The 19,480-nt window shown below is 42.6% G+C and overlaps 1 long non-coding RNA gene across 1 annotated transcript in view; it reads left to right on the top strand.

Moving 5' to 3' along the window:
* The window catches only part of LOC121678186, a 58,074-nt gene that overhangs the window by 8,178 nt on the left and 30,416 nt on the right, over positions 1-19,480 (top strand). Inside the window, exon 2 of the long non-coding RNA XR_006021181.1 lies at positions 688-867. This is a non-coding gene — a long non-coding RNA (uncharacterized LOC121678186). The remainder of the gene's footprint in view (positions 1-687; positions 868-19,480) is intronic.

Here is a 19,480-nt window from a genome sequence, read left to right on the forward strand (position 1 = left end):
GGTACTACTGCTTTAACGCACTCAGGGTACTACTGCCTTAACGCACTCAGGGTACTACTGCTTTAACACACTCAGGGTACTACACTCAGGGTACTACTACTTTAACACACTCAGGGTACTACACTCAGGGTACTACTGCTTTAACACACTCAGGGCACTTAGGGTACTACTGCTTTAACACACTCAGGGTACTACACTCAGGGTACTACTGCTTTAACACACTCAGGGTACTACTGCTTTAACAGACTCAGGGTACTACACTCAGGGTACTACTGCTTTAACACACTCAGGGTACTACTGCTTTTTACGCACTGTTAGTTAATATAAGATGTTGGAAACATATTCTGTCCAAAATGACACTAAATGCATATACTGAACCTACACAAGGGCTGTGGATGTGGAAGGAATTGTGATTCAGACAGCCACAGTGGAGTAACGTTATACATGTGAAAGGGATTGATAATGTGACCACATTTGTGAATCCTTCAGTTCAGCAATTGGCCCGCTGAAGGTACTGAACACTCCACATGTTTATGCATAGGCAAGGGGGTCCTGAAATGATCTGGAAGAATCAGCTTCCGTTTCTCCTAGAGCAGTGCAGTATTAATGTGACGCCTTGACATGTCACCTTTTCACCACTTGGTGGCACTGAGTCTTCTCTTTTCCCTGTGCCTGTTCCACCACTAGGTGTACCAGTTGAGACGTGAATCAGACTGCTGGCGCCTGCTGTGTGTGACATGATTAAAACTGACCATTCAACACTCAGCGTCCCTGTTTCCCACTATCTGCTATCACCATGAATGGATCAACACATTTCATGTAAGATCACCTAAAAGTGCCCATTTGAAAATGAACGTCGTTTTGAAGGTAAGCAGTGGTTGTCTTTAATTACAGCAAACATCAGACATGTGCAGTCATGGGTTATTTGTATATAACGTGGGAAGATATATCAGTATGCATAGTGCTCTCCATCATCTTTATTAGTCCTTTAGTACAGAGCAACCTGTACTTCAGCGGATTACCATTTGGGGTCTCTGTTTCCATAAAAAGACAGTGGATGGAGCCCTTGTGTTTACTTCCCTCTCCCACTCACAGACACACACCGCACACACACTCACTCACTCACTCTCTCTCTCTCTCTCCTTTCATCGCCCTTCCCCCCTTTTCACATATACTCGCTTTGGTTTGGCCTTCTACTCTCAAAAAACACGGCTTTAACATTGATTTACAATGTTCCCACATATGATCAAAACAGGGCAGTTGAGAGAATCGACTTAATAGAAAATTCTATTCCTGTGGTTACTCTGAAATGAAGGTTTTGACCACGGATGCATTCAAATTCATAGGAAGGAGTGGAGTATAAGATTGAAATGGTGAAAAGGGACATCATTGTGTGATAACACATGTCACAGTCCAGTCTACTAATCTACTTTGGTGTCTTATTTCATACCATAGCATACTACTACTAGTTACATAGTTGCTTGTAATTCATTTACATTCCACTGAAAGGACTCATTTGATACCTTTGTGCCTTCTAAGCTTTGCGTTTACCTTTAGGAATGTATCATACGTGTTTGTCTCTGGAAAATGTCATTGTAGTGGAGTGTTGTTGACATTACAGTGGTGGTGTGGAAAGATACATTGTTTGTGGCACAATGATCTACTGTAGTTTCTAATAATAGCCAATCATTGATGAGCTTGACTAATCATAGATACATGTGGTGAAACCAGCATCATAGGCTTGACAGTGAATAATATTGTCCACCAAATCAGTCTGCAAAGTTATTTCTGGACACTGTTGCAGCAATTAGAGAGTTATTGGCCTGTTTTACCAGATACGCTGTAAAAGGTGCTACTTAGATCCACCCGATTAAGTATTCTATCCTTGTGATGTCCTTTGAGCTTTGTACAAGAGAATCCTCCTGGACTGGACATTATTCTGCTTATTAAAACCTTTTCTGCATCCATGTGCAGAAAAAATTTCTTATAGCTGTACTGTCAACAGCTACGCTAAGGCTAACTTTTGATCCTCTGTCATCCTAAAAAAGCTTTAAATAGCAAACGAAAAGCAAATAATGAAGCCGTTTTATGAGCATTGAAGAGAGGAGTGTGCATGTGTGAGTGTGTGTGTGTGTGTGCGTGTGTGAGGTGTGTGTATGTGTGTATAAGGGTCAGAGAAGTGCCGGGTTATGGGCACTGCTACTGCACTGCTACAAGCCATGCGGCCCCAGGAGTCCAGAGCTCTCCATCTCAGTGTTGTTTACACGCCTGCTCGAGGAAGTGCCTGGAATCTCAAGACAGATGAGGAGCCCAGGGAGCTGCAGTGTTTACGTGTGTGAGGTGTACATGTACAAGCGAGCCATCTGACTACTAGCAGCGAAACCAAAGCGCATTCCTGAAAAAGGGAAACGGGGGGAGTGAGAAAGAGGGAAGAAAATGGAGACCTACAGACTGTACGTCTACAGAGAGATACAGAGCATGGAAGAAGACATGAGTAGGCCAGCATTAGAGACGCAAACACTCTCTTCTTTTCCTTTTTTTCACCTCTTCTTTCTTGGCAAGGCTTTTATCCGAGCCTTATATGGCCAGGCTTGGTTTTCAGCAAAAGGGATCTTTTGGCCTAAGTTAAGAGGCATGGGGGCTGATGGGGGTGGCCAGGCAGTCTTCTGTGCAGGAGGGAGGGGAGGGGGCCGTACTATGCAGCTCCCTGAAGGGGCCCTCCTGCCCCGTATGTGGCAAACTCTATACCCTCTTGTGGTTTGTCCCATTGTATACAGCACGAACCGCCATGGGTTTGCCCTGCACTTAACAACTTCTACTGTTACCCATTCGCTTAGAATAAATCACATGATAGCAACTAGTTCAGCAGTTCTCTCTCTCTCTGTGTGTGTGTGTGTGTGTATGTGTGACTGGAGGAAATGCTAAATCATGGGACTGGATAATTATCTTGTGCTTTGAAGAATACTTGGAAAGCCACCAGTGTGACAACAGAACATTTTTAGAGCAGCTGAGAGGAATAAATAGAGAAAACATCAACAACGCCCTACTTACTGGCCACTTTCATCAGGATCCAGTGCGTCTTTCCATCCAGCAGAGACGGAGAGAGGGAGACGGAAGGAGGATGACACAATCAGACCGACAAGCATTGCCTCTGCATCCCTGCTGGCTGTCTTAAAGAATAAAGGAAGGGGAGAGCAAAAAAAGCCTTGCGAGTCCCCCTGGAGTGAATCTACTGGGGAAGAAGACAGAGACAGTGATAAAAATAGCCTGGCTATCTGATACAGACAGTTTGTCAAGAAAAGAACAGTGAGAAGGATGTGTATAATTCACCGTGCGTGTGTGTGTGTGTTGGTGTATGTGTGCATGTGTTGGTGTGCGTGTGTGTGTGCGAGTGTGTGTATGTGCCACCCCTGTGTCAGAGGATGTTAAAGAGCTTGATCAAAGCAATTGGGATGTTAGCAGTATCTCCTCCATCAACGCAGCTTGTAGCTGGAAGTCCTTTCTCTCTGCTGTCCGTACACCTCACCCAGCACATCACTCGTCAGCCGCTCCCCAAGGCTCCATCGTCGGCGGGCCACGCCTGTCACCTGTTAAATAACAAAGGAGCCGCTGAGACAGCACAGGGTCCCACGAGACCAGGGCGTTGAGTGCTGATCTGGCACTCGCTGGGCTGCAGCAGGTGGCACCAGTGGCACCAGCCATGGCTGGGGACTGGCAGGTGCTCTTGGCCATGGTGGTTGGCAGTGATGGGGGGGTGGGCTGGTAAGGAGATGCAGGCATGCCAAGCCGCCAGTGAGAAGGATGAGTTGACAATGGGAAGCAGAGCATCGGGAGTGGTAGGAGTCCTGGCAGTGGCCAGAAAGCCAGCCTGCTGTGAGGGTTACAGCTGGACTCTCTCTCTCTCTCTCTCTCTCTCTCTGCCATGTCTCCCTGGACACAGCCGAAAGGGATGACCTAAATAGTGATTTAGACAGAGGAGGAAGCCTCCTTTGAGCACAGAAGCATACGAAAAGCTAAAACCATTTGTTTTGGACAGCAAGTTTACATCTTCAGCATGTGGGGAAAATAAGGGAATAGGCCTAGTGTTTGGAAAAGTGTTCAGTTGGTAGGCTACATTTGTAATGATCTTGGATTTTCAAATGATTTTTGGATCATTTTTCCATTTATCGATTAAGGCAGGATGAAATATATCCGTTTTTTGGGAGGGAGATGTTCCTCAAACCAGTAAGGGTGTCCTTATCTTTCATTCATTGTGCAATAGCACAGTAAGGGATCGACTGTCTCCTGTGGCTTAGAAGCAGCTGTAGGTGGAATATCTTGCACTAGTGCTGGCATTATGCTGTTAGTCTTTGTTCTGTCCTGTTGGCATGGCAACCCAGTCACGCTCTTTGTTGTGAAAAAGCCTATTGCCAAAAGCCTACTAAGACAGTGTGAGTGTATGTGTCTGAGTGTGTGTGTGTGTGTGTGTGTGTGTACATGCATGTGTTTTGCTGCAGCTCACACAGCTGTAGGCTCCATGACAGCAAGATGGATTTTGCCTCCCTATCACTTTTGCCATCCCGCTGTAAAACATAGTGAGGGACGAGGAGAGGCCCAGTCCTTGCAGACAGAGCGCAGTGGGGCCGGGGGCTCCTTAACCCGCATATTCACAGATCACAGATAGCCACCTTCAGTGAGAGAAAAGCCCGGGGTCTGTGCTACTCACTTAAACAGACTCTCGACCGCCATAGAACACAAAATATATCATGGATGTTCCAGCTCTGTAAACAAAGGAAATGCCATTTTACTGTTGCCAGTGATGTGCTTAGCCCTTGAGGTATATTATTTCTAACCATGCCAGTTGACTGGTCTCCCTGTTCATAAGGGTTGTTGGGATTTCTGACAACATTCCAAGAAAGCGATTTCTTTAGCAACAAAACACATTTCATAGTAATTGCAATGGAATTCTGATATTTGCATAATGATATATCTCTAAACGTAGGCTATTATTTTCTCCTTCTTACCATGGGTATGAAAAGTGTACATCCATCCAAGAGCAGCAGCACAGTCCAAAGCAAGCCAGTCCATGCAAAACCATTTGACTTGGCTTTAAGATTACTGTGACCACAAACAAACCACAGCATCATGATGACAACAACTGTCTTATTAAAGGGACTTTATCAAGGCAGACTCTGTAGAGAGCAATAATCACTGCCATTTGTTAAGTGGCATGACCACTTATGCAATTTATCCTCCCAGCTCAGTGGCCCTCTCTCTAACCTCCACAGACAGGCACCATCCATTAGTTTTCAGGGTGACATAATTAGACAATGATTTATTAATTGAAGAGTTTATTTTGGTGAAGTGTACACTCAGGCTGGTGAGCTCTCTCTTTTTTTTGCTCTCTCTCTCTCTCTCTCTTTTGCTCTCTCTCTCTCTCTGTGTGTAATTGTGTGTGTTCAAGTTCAAAGTTCAAGTTTTAATATAGCATTATCATTGACATTATCATTCAATGTGCTTATTTATGCATTGGACACTGGGTCAATCAATGATGACAATAAGACAATATATAAACATTACAAAAACAAATTAATAATGGAAAACAAAACAAAAACATGTAAATAAATTGAAAGATAAAGAAAATGTAATAGAAAAATAAAATGAAATCACTCACAGCAACAACACATTTATTAATTGTGGGCATTTACTCTCCTTTCTTCACCCTACAAGCCCTCTCAATTAAATCCTCCAAACACTTTGGATTAGCATTGATATGAATCTAGTTGCATATAATAACATTCAGTCGTCACATGAAAATAAATTTGTGTGAGGAAGGGTGTTGCGTGTGTTTCTTCAGTGTAAATACATTTTTATCCCTGTAATAGATTGTGTCAGTTTTGATTACCAGACGATACAACTCGTGTGCTGAGCATTTTTCCATGGGCATGGCCAGCAATAAATTTGACAGGACTGCAAAGGAGAGAGGAAGATGGTGAGTGTGAGAGAGCAATAGTGAGAGAGAGACAAATTTGGTGTGTGCTTTTATGTGAGAGAGAGAGAGAGAGAGACACTGAGAAAGGGATGGTGGGAGGGAGCGAGAAAATGGAGTGGAAGAGAAAGAAAGAGAGAGAGAGGGTGGGAGGGCTGCTTGCTACTAATGTAATAACGCTGGGTCCACGCTGGCATTTCCCAGAAGCCATGTGACTGGTTGCCATGGGAACGGCGCATAGACCCACTTCACTTATCATTGTGCTGTTGCAATCTTGGCTCAAGAATTACAGTCACCCCTGAGACGCTGGCTTCCTATTGCATGGCACAGATCACCCCCCTCCCTCCCCAACTGCTACCCTGTTCCCACCCCCAGTCCTTCATTTTGTGTGCTGTCTGAAGAGAGCACAGTCTGGCCACAGAGCTCTCTGGCAGCACGGGGACGGATGGCCTTGTCACATAAATACTTCTGTGGTCTTTAGGCTTTCTGGGTCTCCTTGCCAGGGTCTCGCTGTTGTTTCAGCCTTGTGCTTGCTTCTTGGAGTGTGTGTGTCTGTGTGTGCCTGTGTGTGTGTGTGTGTGTGTGTGTGTGTGTGTTGCTGTAGAGCAGTGAACTGTCGTCTTTCACAGCTCCTGGGTGACCAAAGCCGCATTTTTCCTGTATTGCATAATTTCTGGCTGGCGTGGATGACCTACTTTCCCCCTAAATCGCTGCCTGGATTGTCTTAGGGAGGCAAAAGATCAGACACACACTCTCACACACACACAGATACACACACAAACACACACACACACACACACACACACAAACACACACACACAGAGATACTGTACACACACACACACACACACACACACACACACACACACACACACATATGTTTATGTGTAGTGAAGTTACACACATATGTTTATATGTAGTGAAGTCACACACACACACCACCTTATTTTTTAAGGTCCAAATAAGTATTCCTCGCTGGATACCACCAGCTGGATAGACCTTTCATCTCAGGAGCCTGGGGGATGTTGAAAGCTTTTAAAGGTGCATGCACTAGATGCATTTACAGGCTCCTCACGCAGCAGCTACTGTAGCAGCAGCTGTCGCAAGGCAGGACAGTCAGCAATCACCATGCAGACTATGTGAGCCAACAATAAGAAATGCATTCAGCATATGCACACATGCAAGTATCACACACATAGTAACCTGCATCAATAGGGTATACATCTCTCTTTTTATCTCCTTGGTTGCCTCCATTGTGTACTTTAAGTTGATTAGAAGGCTGGCTGTTTCTTCACTGCTGGTGCTGAACTGCAAGTCTGTATGGTCTATTTGAATGACTCAAATACATGTATCAGCTCTAGATAAAACCATAGCAAGCTTCATCTCAGGTGACCCCGCTGCTGTTACGACTTATCACCATCACCCTTTCCATCAATTCCTCTTTTATTTCTCTATGTACTTTCTTTCTCTGTCTCTATGGTTACCAGAACTGCAGTACGCAGTTCAGTTATATTCTGTGTATCATTGTCATTCTGCAGGGTACAGTTTATTCAGAGGAAGTGTCAGTGCTCAGGGAAATTCTTGAAGCATTCTCATGTTTCGATTACATACTCCCACCCATCACTCATTTATCTATCTCCACTTATTTCACAAAAGTATTTAAACCTATTGTTCTGACACCCAATTTGTTTTTTCATTCTATTTACTAGTATCATTGAGCACTATGGCTGTAACGATACACCAACTTCACGGTTTGGTTTGTATCACAATTTTTGAACCACGGTTCGATCCATTTTTCTTTTTTTGGAGGGGGGGGGGGTAGTTTGGGGTGGTGCTAGACATTTCAATAACAATAACATTTTAATAGCCTACCTTAGAACACCAGAGGATTACAATATAATACATCTGTATTATTTTATATCCTGATATAAAAAGAGAGAATACTGAATGTCTGATATTTATGACAGCACACTTTATGCAGATTAGCCTATAGCCTAGGCCTACTATTTCTATTACAACTCTACCTCTGGTTGAGGCCTGGAAATATTGTAAACAAAGTAGCACAGTTGGCTGCTTATCATAGTCTACTGATTGGACTGTTCAGTTTCCCCATGTGTGTTTAAGTTTCAAGGTAATACTTGTTCTCCTTGGGACAGGCCCTTTTGGGAAACATTGGTATTGAGATGATCAGTCAACTTGAATGCAATAGTTTTAAACAAATATATGCAGCATGCAAATGATTCTAAGCGGATTTAATAGTAATTTAGCTAGTCGTCTGATATGCGTCCTTGCTTTCACGATTGCGAATGTTTTATTTGGATTGTGTTGGCCGAGTCGCATGTGTCCATTGAGCGAAAGAGGGAGAGGGAGGGAGACTGAGAAAGAGCGGGGCAAGGAGAGGGGGTTTACTTCTATACTGTTTGGTAAAGTTGAACACATAGTCTACAATGAAAGCAACGAGAGGTATGAAATTATATTTTATTTATATTTTTGGACAACTACCGGTAAGTAAAGCGGGAGATGTGTGTTGCTTATGCGGCCGCGTAAGCTGCAAAACACTGCGTGAAATACTAAAAAGGGTGTGTCGCGGTTCTGCCTTTTCACACCGCGACACAGGTTCGTGGATATGGGTGTCGCGATTTCGTTCTCGAACTGCATATCGTTACAGCCCTTTTGAGCACTGTTCACATTTGAACCGACATTGGTACTGGTAAACTCTGTCTGAATCTGTAACAGTAGCAGTTGGCCAGTGATTAGAGAAACTGGAGGCCACATTCGACTTCTTGCAGCATTGGGCAGATCTGGCTGAATGTGATGCATGTTTGTATTGTAAACATGCATTACATTCCGCCAGATAAGTGCAGCGTTGCAAAATATCGAAGTCGCCCACTGATTTGAAGCGACTGGAATATGAAGGAAGGTTATATACTGACCTCATTAGCAGCCCTTATTATAACCTCTCTGTACACTTATACAGTTTATAATACTTCAATTTGTTTGTAGGGACCCTCTCCACACTACCACCGAAGTGTATGGGTATTGTGGCAGTAGTTTGAAAATAGCAATTTATTTTGATGTGGCTCCTTGCCCACTACTACAAGCTATAAGCCATTGTGTTGCTAATACAAACAACGATCTCAAAACTAATGTAATATGCCCTCAACGAAAAGTTTGAACTTGTTGGGCCCTATCTTACACCTGGAGCAACATAATCACCGATGCAAGTCATAGTCATACACCCAAGTTATTCAGGATATTTTTATTCAGTCATTCGGACATTATTGGGGTAAGTTAAGCTTTTCAGGCTGTGTTTTCGATTGTAACCCCTTGTCAGTCAAAAGTGAAAGTAAATAACTGCAGAACTGTTTTGGCAAGTAGGCTGAAATCAATGGTTCCCACGAGTGACAAATCATGAAATCTGGCAACCATATCATCCCTCACAGTCTCTACTCTGGGACAGAGATTTGGCCCCAAGTGAGGCCCAGGGACTCCATATGTCATTAAGTCTTGTGGTCAGCAAATAGTTTAACATCAGGACGCGTCGCCTACACTAAAGCCTATACACATGAATATATTTACGATAAACATTTTTACAGGCAACCGTGGCCTACTGGTTAGCACTTCGGAACTGTAACCGAAGGGTTGCCGGTTCGAACCCCGACCAGTAGGCACGGCTAAAGTGCCCTTGAGCAAGGCACCTAACCCCTCACTGCTCCCCGAGCGCCGCTGTTGATGCAGGCCGCTCACTGCGCCGGGATTAGTGTGTGCTTCACCTCACTGTGTGTTCACTGTGTGCTGAGTGTGTTTCACTAATTCACGGATTAGGATAAATGCAGAGACCAAATTTCCCTCACGGGATCAAAAGAGTATATATACTTATACTTATACTTACTTATAAAGTGGCCTATTATACGGAATGAATGGACTCGGCCGGAGTTATTTGACTCCCCCCCGTCCATTAATTCCGTATAGCAGGGCACCTCGGCGGCTGTTATCCCTTACTTAACACGTAATTACCAAACTTGCTCGAGAGCGAAAAGCCAATCAGTTCTCATTTCAACTAACAACGAACAGTAAAATATTAGATAGCATAACAAGTTTATGGAAACATTTCACTTTGTCTGTAAATCTCTTCTTCTGTTTGTTTGCCACTCTCAGACACTGTGAGTCTTTTTAAAAAAAAGAAAACAGCACCAAAAGTGGCATCAGTAGTGTTTTGCAGTGGTCTCCTCCTGTACCGAAAGTTGGTTCCGGTTGATTTAAAGTGAACCGGTATTCTGTAGCCCAGCCTTCTGTTTAAACTACTGTTACCACTACCACAACCATTACCACTACTACTTCTGCTTTTTGTGATTATGCTTCAAGTTCTAGCTGCTGTGTCCTCCTTCCTTTAAAACCCCTGAAACCTTGTTTGTTAATTTAAATGATATATTAATCCATAATTGTAAAAAAGTGCAGATGTTATGGATTTAGGTTGTTTACCTCAAAGATGTCTTCACTTGTTTTAAATGACATGTACAACCTGCACTGTCAATTCTATGTTTACCCACACATTTGTGAAATTGTGTAGAAGTGATTATCTGACTAGACACTGGGGGCCATGAATTGATGAATAATTTTCTGAACGCGCACTCGATTTAAAAAATGTGCACTGTCATTATTTCAGTGTCAGTCTCCACAACGATCCGGTGATGAGAATACATGCCGAGTTTACATAATGAGGCAGGGACAGCCATCTCCGATGAGGGGCATAAAGCTGATTTTAATTCTCATTGCTGCTGAAGTTTTCTGCGACCTTATGAAGACTATTTGCATGAATATTTGCAATGCTGATGAGTGCACAAGACTGTCCATTAACATTTCCTATGTGGCCGCATACTGCAAGAGGGGGTGGAAGAAAATTGATATCATGGAAAAATACTGAGAATTTCAGCATTGTTGGTAATCAGATGAAGTGATGCTCTAATTGTGTAATGTAAATAAACAATTTGAGTTAATTATCAGGACTCTGAAGCAGAATATTGTAACCGATCACCCTGAAATTACTGTCCTGACTGAATGTCTTAATCTCGTTTTGAGTCATGGGATCGTCATGCTAAAAATGCTTTTAGGAAAATTGGGCCAGAGGAAGTTAATAATGCCCATATTATAAAATGTGTCATGCTTCAAATCAGATGTTTTCTTCTATCTTCTTAACACATTATTCTCTTCCACTTTTGCCTACCATGCATTGTTGTCATTGTTTGTGTAGCAGAACCTCGCAGGTGAGAAGATCATCCCATGAATTATTAATTTATCGCTCTCGCAGGAAATTGAAAATGAGATGCAGAGCTGACTCCCTTCGTGTCCCTCGGCGTTAACATCTGAATAGACCTTGGGGTATTTAACTTTTAATGACAGTGGCAGGATAGCTTGTCACGTACTGTAGGCGAGCAAAGAGAGCTCCCGTTCAGATCGCCTTTCCTTCAGACCTGTGACAAAGCAACTGCTGCGGTTTTGTTTTTCATCGCTGTAGCCTAGTAACCCCTGCCATATACACTCCCCATGTGTGCAATCCTGGCATAGTGCTTCATGAGTTAGTGTGAAGAAGAGTACTTTCTCCACCTGGGTTGTGGTCCGACTCCTGTGTTCCCGGCCCTCGTCATGCTCTGCACGCCCACGCTAATGCTGTTTCGGAAGGGCAGTGTGGTGCCAGAGTGTGGTGCCCACACTGCTGTGTGTGTGCAGTCTGCCAGCACAAACCAATAAAACCTCCAAAGGGGCTCACTGCAAGTGTAGAACGTCTTTAAATAAAACTAGTGGTTCTACTAGAAAGAACATATTGTAAATGTACTCCGCGACTAAACATTTTCTGGTAAAGAAGCATACACCCTTCAGCTTGTTTTTTTTTGTTTTTTTTCATTTCTATAATCTATTGTGGGATGGGCTTGCACTGCTTGCTGTCTGTGAATCATGTATGAAAACAATCTTTTGTTCACCCTTTGGGCCCCTCTTGCTTTTACTGAAAAAATGACTTGCTAGGTGCAGCACATTCTATTGTTTTAGGCACAATGATGGACTTGGTTTACCACAGAAATATTACACATTTCTTAACCAATCTGTTTACAAGTGGGCATTAACAAATGTGATTTTTTTCCAAAATAAAATAAACAGGGGAAAGGGCAACATAATACAGTTAGTTTAATCCATGTCAATTAGCCATAAGAAATGTTTGGAACCAGCGTTGTTGCTCTGGGCTTTGGGGGCTGACACAGGGGCTCTGCGCTGACTGGAATAGTGATTTTTGCTGTGATGATGAGGCTCCATTATCTATTCCATAACTGCCCTAGTACACAGTGTTCCAGTGAGAGAGCACTTTTCATCCCTGTCTCATTTAAGCAGTAATTACTGATAATGTTCTCCGGCTACTCGTTGGCGCCGCAATTTTTATGATGCACAGTGGCAGTGGCGGCCAAGCTGTTAAAAAAGGTGGGAGTGTGGGGGTGGGAGGGTTAGTGAGGGTGGAGGAGGAGGAGGAGGAAGAGTAGGAGAAGAAGAAACGAAACAGAAGCAGTCTGACGCACAGCCTTCTGGGAGAGCCCAGTCACTGAGCTGTGTCACAGTATGTTACCTGAGATGCTCTAATGGACCTGCAGGGACTGTCACATTGGGAGTGCACTGTAACTTCTCTGCCTCTCTGACACTGTCCCCCATACAGGCACACACACACACACACACACACACACACATTTATACAAACCCACTTACTCTCTGTCTCCCACACACACACACACACACACACATAAAACACTACGGAAGAGTGCTGACACCTCCCTTGGCCAAGGGCACTGCAGAATTCATTATAGGCCCGATCTTCACCCCCTTCCCTCTCTGATCCGTTAACGGCACCAGCATCAGAGCAGATCAGCATTTAAACTCGCACAAATAGACTGAGGATTTTTAGAGGAAAGACAAAAGAAACCATAGACCTTTGTGTTTATACTTCTTAATGCTGTATAGCTTATGGGTCAGTTGATTACATCCAAATGAGTGAGTTTTATAAGTAGTATTTTGACATTGTTTAGGATACTTCTCATGTTGCCTTAATGCATATGCAATGCATATGTGTAGTGAATGGTGACATTAATCAAATAATGCCACCATATTGTAAAATACACAAGTCCTTTGTAGCCACCAAGTAATACAAAGATTGAATTTGAAGTGTTGAACTCCAAAAACAAAGAACATCCTGTAACCATTAATTACAGTGACCTGTATTTTCTCTTACTCTCAATATCTGTGTTATAAAATCTGCAAGCAATATTAAACCAAATCCCTTTTCAGATGCTGTGCCTTTTACAGAGCTATTTGAAGATTCTCCACCTCTGAGAGCCTCTGTAATGCTATTTGTCAAGGCTATCCTCTGAAAATAGATGACCACCCTCGGCCTGACTTTAAACTCCCTTATCATTAACCTATTTAAGGTCTTTAGCGCTCTCACCTCCCTGCACCTCTAAGTCCTGCAGGCCATCATCTGCAAGTGTGCAGCCATGCCTGCATGTGTAAAGTAAAATCATTATGTTGCCGTGCAACCTCAAGATGAACATATGGTTGCTCAATTTTACTTTATACCATTCTGTTTGTCCGATAACTATGGCACACATGAGACTGTGCTGTGTGTATGTGTCTCTTGCATCTCAGCCGTGGCCTACTGGTTAGCGCTTTGGACTTGTAACCGGAGGGTTGCCGGTTCGAACCCCGACCAGTAGGCACGGCTGAAGTCCTTGAGCAAGGCACCTCACCCCTCACTGCTTCCTGAGCGCCGCTGTTGTTGCAGGCAGCTCACTGCGCCGGGATTAGTGTGTGCTTCACCTCACTGTGTGCTGAGTGTGTTTCACTAATTCACGGATGGGGATAAATGCAGAGACCAAATTTCCCTCACGGGATCAAAAGAGTATATATACTTATATTTATGTGGGTTATATGCGCCAGGCACGAAGCTATACTGTCTTTGCTAGTTTGTGGCAAACAAAGTTATCATTATCATCCCGCACATCGATCACACATTGCTATTTTGATGCCACTGAAACTGACTAAGAAAAAGCTGTTCTAAAAATAAAATGTGCGTCAGATCATGCACTAACAAAATAACTCAAACATTTTCCTATTTACATGCTGTGATTTGTATTGTTACAACGTACGTACAAATAACAATGTCAAATGAGACACTGCCATTTTGTAAGCATGTGCCATACTTGGTACTATGTTCACATTCAGGCGAAGCACTGCTACGTCGGTGTGTCGGCGTGTTCCTATAATGCACATACTGTACGTTTTAGATCGTCAAATTTCACAGATACATGGTCTGCTGCCCCTTACTGTCATTCATTTGTGTTTGTGCAATAAGGTTAATGAGGGTAGATGAGGGCACTGATTGAACCTGTTTGCCTCTGTAAGAAGGGCTTCTGTATGCCTTGACATCTAGGGATTCTGAAGTCCTGTTATCTACTGAGCAGAGATAGGACAAGGGGATCTGTAGAACAGCATGCCAATTCTCAGCAGTGTTTCTCCTTTCATGATAACATTTTTGGGGAGCTCAACCGACTGCAAGACAAGTATTTCCATATTGACTCCTGAAATATAGCTTCTGGCACTCAGTGTGCAGGGTACAGTGTTGGCACCTATGGCCTGAACCATAATCCGACAGATGAGTTTAATATTCAGGTATTCTTGAGAGGCTTACAGGAGCATTGTGGAGTTTTGCTTAAAACTGAGTTTAGTTGTGAATGGATTAGGTTTGATATATAACCAAAAACATCAAAGTTTGTTTTCCAGTGAGGCCACTTGGAAGAAATGGTATGAAGGAAGGTTGGATCTATACTAAATAGTAAAATAATAGTTAAAAGTAGTTATGTGAACATCTAGTGTATATCCAAAAGTAACAGATACAGATTCAGAGAAATGTATTAAAACACACACTGTTTCATCATCTCTCCTATTCTTAGGAGCATTTTGACAAAATAAAAAGACTGAATAAATATTCAAAACACCTTTCATCGACCTATACTACTGTATGCTGGCATGCATTTAAATGGAGAACAGGGTGTAAGCTAGGATCTGTGAGAGGTGTAACCAGTACACACCATCCAGCTCTATTGCTTGCTGTCTCTGAAGATGAGGTGGTATGTCTGGGATTTCTCACCTTTGTCAAGACAGGAAGTATGAGAGAACTAAACACGATCTGACAAACCCTCACTGCGCTCATCTGTGTTTAATTGATGAAAGCGCTAAAAAATGACACCATTAATAGAACTTGGCAATGAGAGATTTAAACCCTAAACTTTCTTCGGTGCTGCTGAAGGAGCAATTAGGACTGTCTCGTTTTTCTCACTGCTCAGACCAAAATAGTTCACAATCATTTGGGTGATGATCTAATCCGTGTAAGTGCGAAAGGACTTACTGTGAAAGTGTAAATGTATGCATCATCTAATGCTTGGCATGGGCCTACTTGATCCAACTGAAGTGACATTATAGAATATGCTTTGTATTATTGTCCCATGACAATTTTTTGTTGAACATTGTAAGACTGCAGCTACCACTACTATCACTACTACTTCTATTATCACTACTACCACTACTACCAGAGACACAGCACTCAAAAAATCCTCCATAGAAATGCATGGGGTTAGTTGGTAACGCCAATATGGCAGTTGTCTACGCATATCACACCCCTTCTGCGGCAAAACGTCGACATGTGAATACATTGAGCCAATCATGTGGTGTGTTGTGAAGACATCGTGCCAATCATGTGTTGTGATCTCGCCGCTGGAGCAAGACTGGTGTCGTGAAGCCTTGCTCACGCGCATTTCTGCCGAAATAGATGCCCGATAAGTGCCCAAAAAGCGTTGCAATATGGCCGCCGCGTGAAGGGACTTGCCTAAAAGGACTTTGCTACTACTACCACTACTACTACTACCACTACTACTACTACTACTACCACTACTACTACTACTACTACTACTACTACTACCACTACTACTACCACTACTACTACTACTACTACTACTACTACTACTACTACCACTACTACTACTACTACTACTACTACTACTACTACTACTACCACTACTACTACCACTACTACTACCACTACTACTACTACTACTACTACTACTACTACTACTACTTACTCCTACTACCACTACTACTACTACTACTATTACTACTACTACCACTACTACTACTACTACTACCACTACTACTACTACTACTACCACTACTACTACCACTACTACTACTACTACTACTACTACCACTACTACTACTACCACTACTACTACTACTACTACTACTACTACTACTACTACTACTACTACTACTACCACTACTACTACCTACCGCCACTACTATCGTAAAACCACCAATTACCAACCCTTTCATTCGAAAATTCTAAAACAACAATGTTTTTTAATACTTCAAAATAACATTTGATAAATTAACCTTATATTTTTCAGTAGTCATAGGTGTGTAGAGTGTAGATTTGAACACAATCTAGTTTGGTTCTTACCGGGGCTTTTACTGCCTGAAATACTCGGAGTTTAGTGTTGGCCTGGTTGGTGCCTATTTCCACTACTACTACTTCTACTACTAATAATATTCCTACACCACCACACTTCAGTCGCTGAACTCTGCATATGTGCAGTTGCATGTTGATTCCTTTTTTCACCTCAACAATTTCCAAAATGTGGTGTGAAGAGAAACCAATGGCTCAAATAATTGTCAAAAATACTATACATAAATAGAATTTCTATGCTGACCCAGTCTCATGCAATTATTTTAGTAGAGTTTCAATAGATTAGTTTTGGGTGTGTGGAATAATTCAAGTTTAACAGCAAAATGATTTGCACATGGAAGGAAACATCTCAGGATTTGTCTGAAGGGAAATGTCTGTGTGTGTGGAGCCTGGAGGAGAAGGAATGCCTGTGTTGGCATGATCCAATTACCCTTTACTAGAGTTGGACTCGATTCAGTTTAGCATGTGACAACATCGCATTAAGAATGATTATCGTATATCTTACGCCTAGTTAGAGCTCACCATTAAGGGTGATTTGTGCCAGACAGTGAGGTAAATTTCACTCTTTATTTATTTGTCTCAGCTGAGCCAGAATAAATCCCATTGCACCAGTCCAGCTTGAAATATCGACATCATGTCAAAATTGGTTAATTGCTTTTAACAGCTCCAAAAAGTCATGTTCCTCCTCCTCCATGTCCACTACTAACCATCTGCATTACTAACCATTGGTCGCAGTTCCAAATGAAAAGAATATGACTTACAGTACACTTTTATACACATACACACATCACCTGTTTACCCTTCTAGGCTATATCCATATCTGTATCTATAGATACAATCCAGTTATTTATAGATACAAACACTGAGATCCAGCTTAGATGGTGGTTAATGATGCCAGAGCTAGTCTGCTCTCACACATTTGGAGCAACTTTGTTATCCTAAGACGGCTGTGCCTGACACTTAATTCCCATGTAATTTGTATTGAATTTTAATCAGATAACTGCTGGAATCAAATTGTTTTTGTGAATTAACAAACTGGACAGAGGGGACACAGAAGTCACTGTGGATCTAGTCAAGGTTTACTGTACAACACCAAAGCCAATTGGGTGGAGCTTTAATCTAAATGTCACTGGAAATTAGCACAACTCAATGGCTAAATATGTGTTATGAAAGCATAGTGGTTGGAGAGTTGGTTGAAGAGTTGTTCTGGTGGTGACCATGAGCCCTCACAAAGGCAAGGCTGTAACTGACGGAGAAATGGCGTGCTGATGTTTAGGGAAGTAAGACAGGGTAGCATTTATTTTGAATCTTGTAAATGCATTTTAAACCACTGATCGTGGAGTGAAAATTAAACAATTTCCATAAAACATTACTGATGAAAATGTGTGGAATAATTGAATGTAACACCACACCTAATGAATGGCTCTGTGTATATCTGTTTAAATAAAAACAAAGCAAATTTGGAATTCCAGAAACGTTCCAGTGTACCTGCCAGGAATAGCCCATGGAGCCCTGTGAAGTCTATAATTGGCTGAGGACTAGTATCACGTCTACTTCAGAAATGTGGTCCACAGGCAGAATGTAGTCTGGCACAGCTCCTGGGATCAGCAAAGCCCTAAATAATGTGTTTACATTTCAAAATTGCTGTGGTGTAGAGACGGACCAAACATCTGATATACACATCGGAATTAAAAAGTACTTTCTGCCGAACTTGGATAACAAACATAGATATCCTCTTTCAGGGAGGAGGGGCAAAATAATATACATGCAGTGTGATGCTTACCTCGCACAGTATGCACGGAGGAACTTTTCACATACAGTACAGCCCATAGTTTTGTTCTGGTTGTAATCATCCTAATACACAAGCGTATGTAGTTGTGTGAGTTAACGGCCAACCAATTTTACCCTTCAATCTGTGTTGTATTTTAGCCCATGGTGCAAAGGGCTATTATTCCTTCTCGGAGCCTAGCCCCCATAAGTGTGTGCACTCTTCCATGACAATAGTCTGTCTGGTGTGGAGGGAGAGGAATTCTGGTACTGTCCTTTCCCTCTGAGCTACTAATCGCCTTGCCTTTGAGCAGCACTGTGCTCCTCTCCACTGAGACTCTCTCTCTCTCTCTCTGTTTAACTGGTCACAGCAGTTGCAGATACTTCAGCCATGTCATGGAATGACATACGAACAAACCCTCATAGCATGACAGAATCAGTCAGATATAAAGGATATAAGAATGGCTGCTGACAAACAACACTATAATCAAATGGTTAAACAACGACTTTGCATGTGCAAGTGTTCAACCGTTTCAGTGGAAACAATGGCATTTACAGAGTTTACAATGTTTTATGCAAAAGTTTATTTATTTTCCACTGTAAACAGATAGTGTATAGCCTGCAGCTAGGTACCCACAATGCTTTGTAACAGGTCAGAGCCACCCTGTAGTGGAGTATTTTTAGTCGACATTGCCGGGCAGTGCTGGGTGTTATGTAAGGGCATACATCAGGAATGGCATTAAATGGCTGAGTAATTTGGAGAGGCCCTGCAGGACAATGGAAGGTTTGGAATTTCCCCAACAGAAGTTCACTCCTGATCTCTCTCTGTATTTTTGATTTTTTCATGTTATGCCCCCCTCCCCCCATATCTTTACACACGGCTTAGCCCTCCGATTCCCAAACAGCCCTCTGAGTTGCAGATCTGAAACACACCAGAGGGGGGTTTTAGTGTAGTATCAACTGGATTTATGGCTGTTTTTCTGTCAAATTTTATGCCCTGCACAATAAAGAGCACAGCATAGAGGGTTGCACTATACCCCTCTAAGCCTTAAAGCGAATCTATACGCTGAGGGACACAGTGTTAACCGCCGCTGATGGCTTTTGCCACATTTTGAGATTTATAACTGCTTGCCATGGTAGCACGTCTTAGGTTGAGATTAGAAGATTATACGCTGGTAATTACCAGAGAGATT

This window comes from Alosa sapidissima, chromosome 12 (genome assembly GCF_018492685.1).
Source record: "Alosa sapidissima isolate fAloSap1 chromosome 12, fAloSap1.pri, whole genome shotgun sequence".
In the NCBI taxonomy this organism is placed as follows: domain Eukaryota; kingdom Metazoa; phylum Chordata; class Actinopteri; order Clupeiformes; family Clupeidae; genus Alosa; species Alosa sapidissima.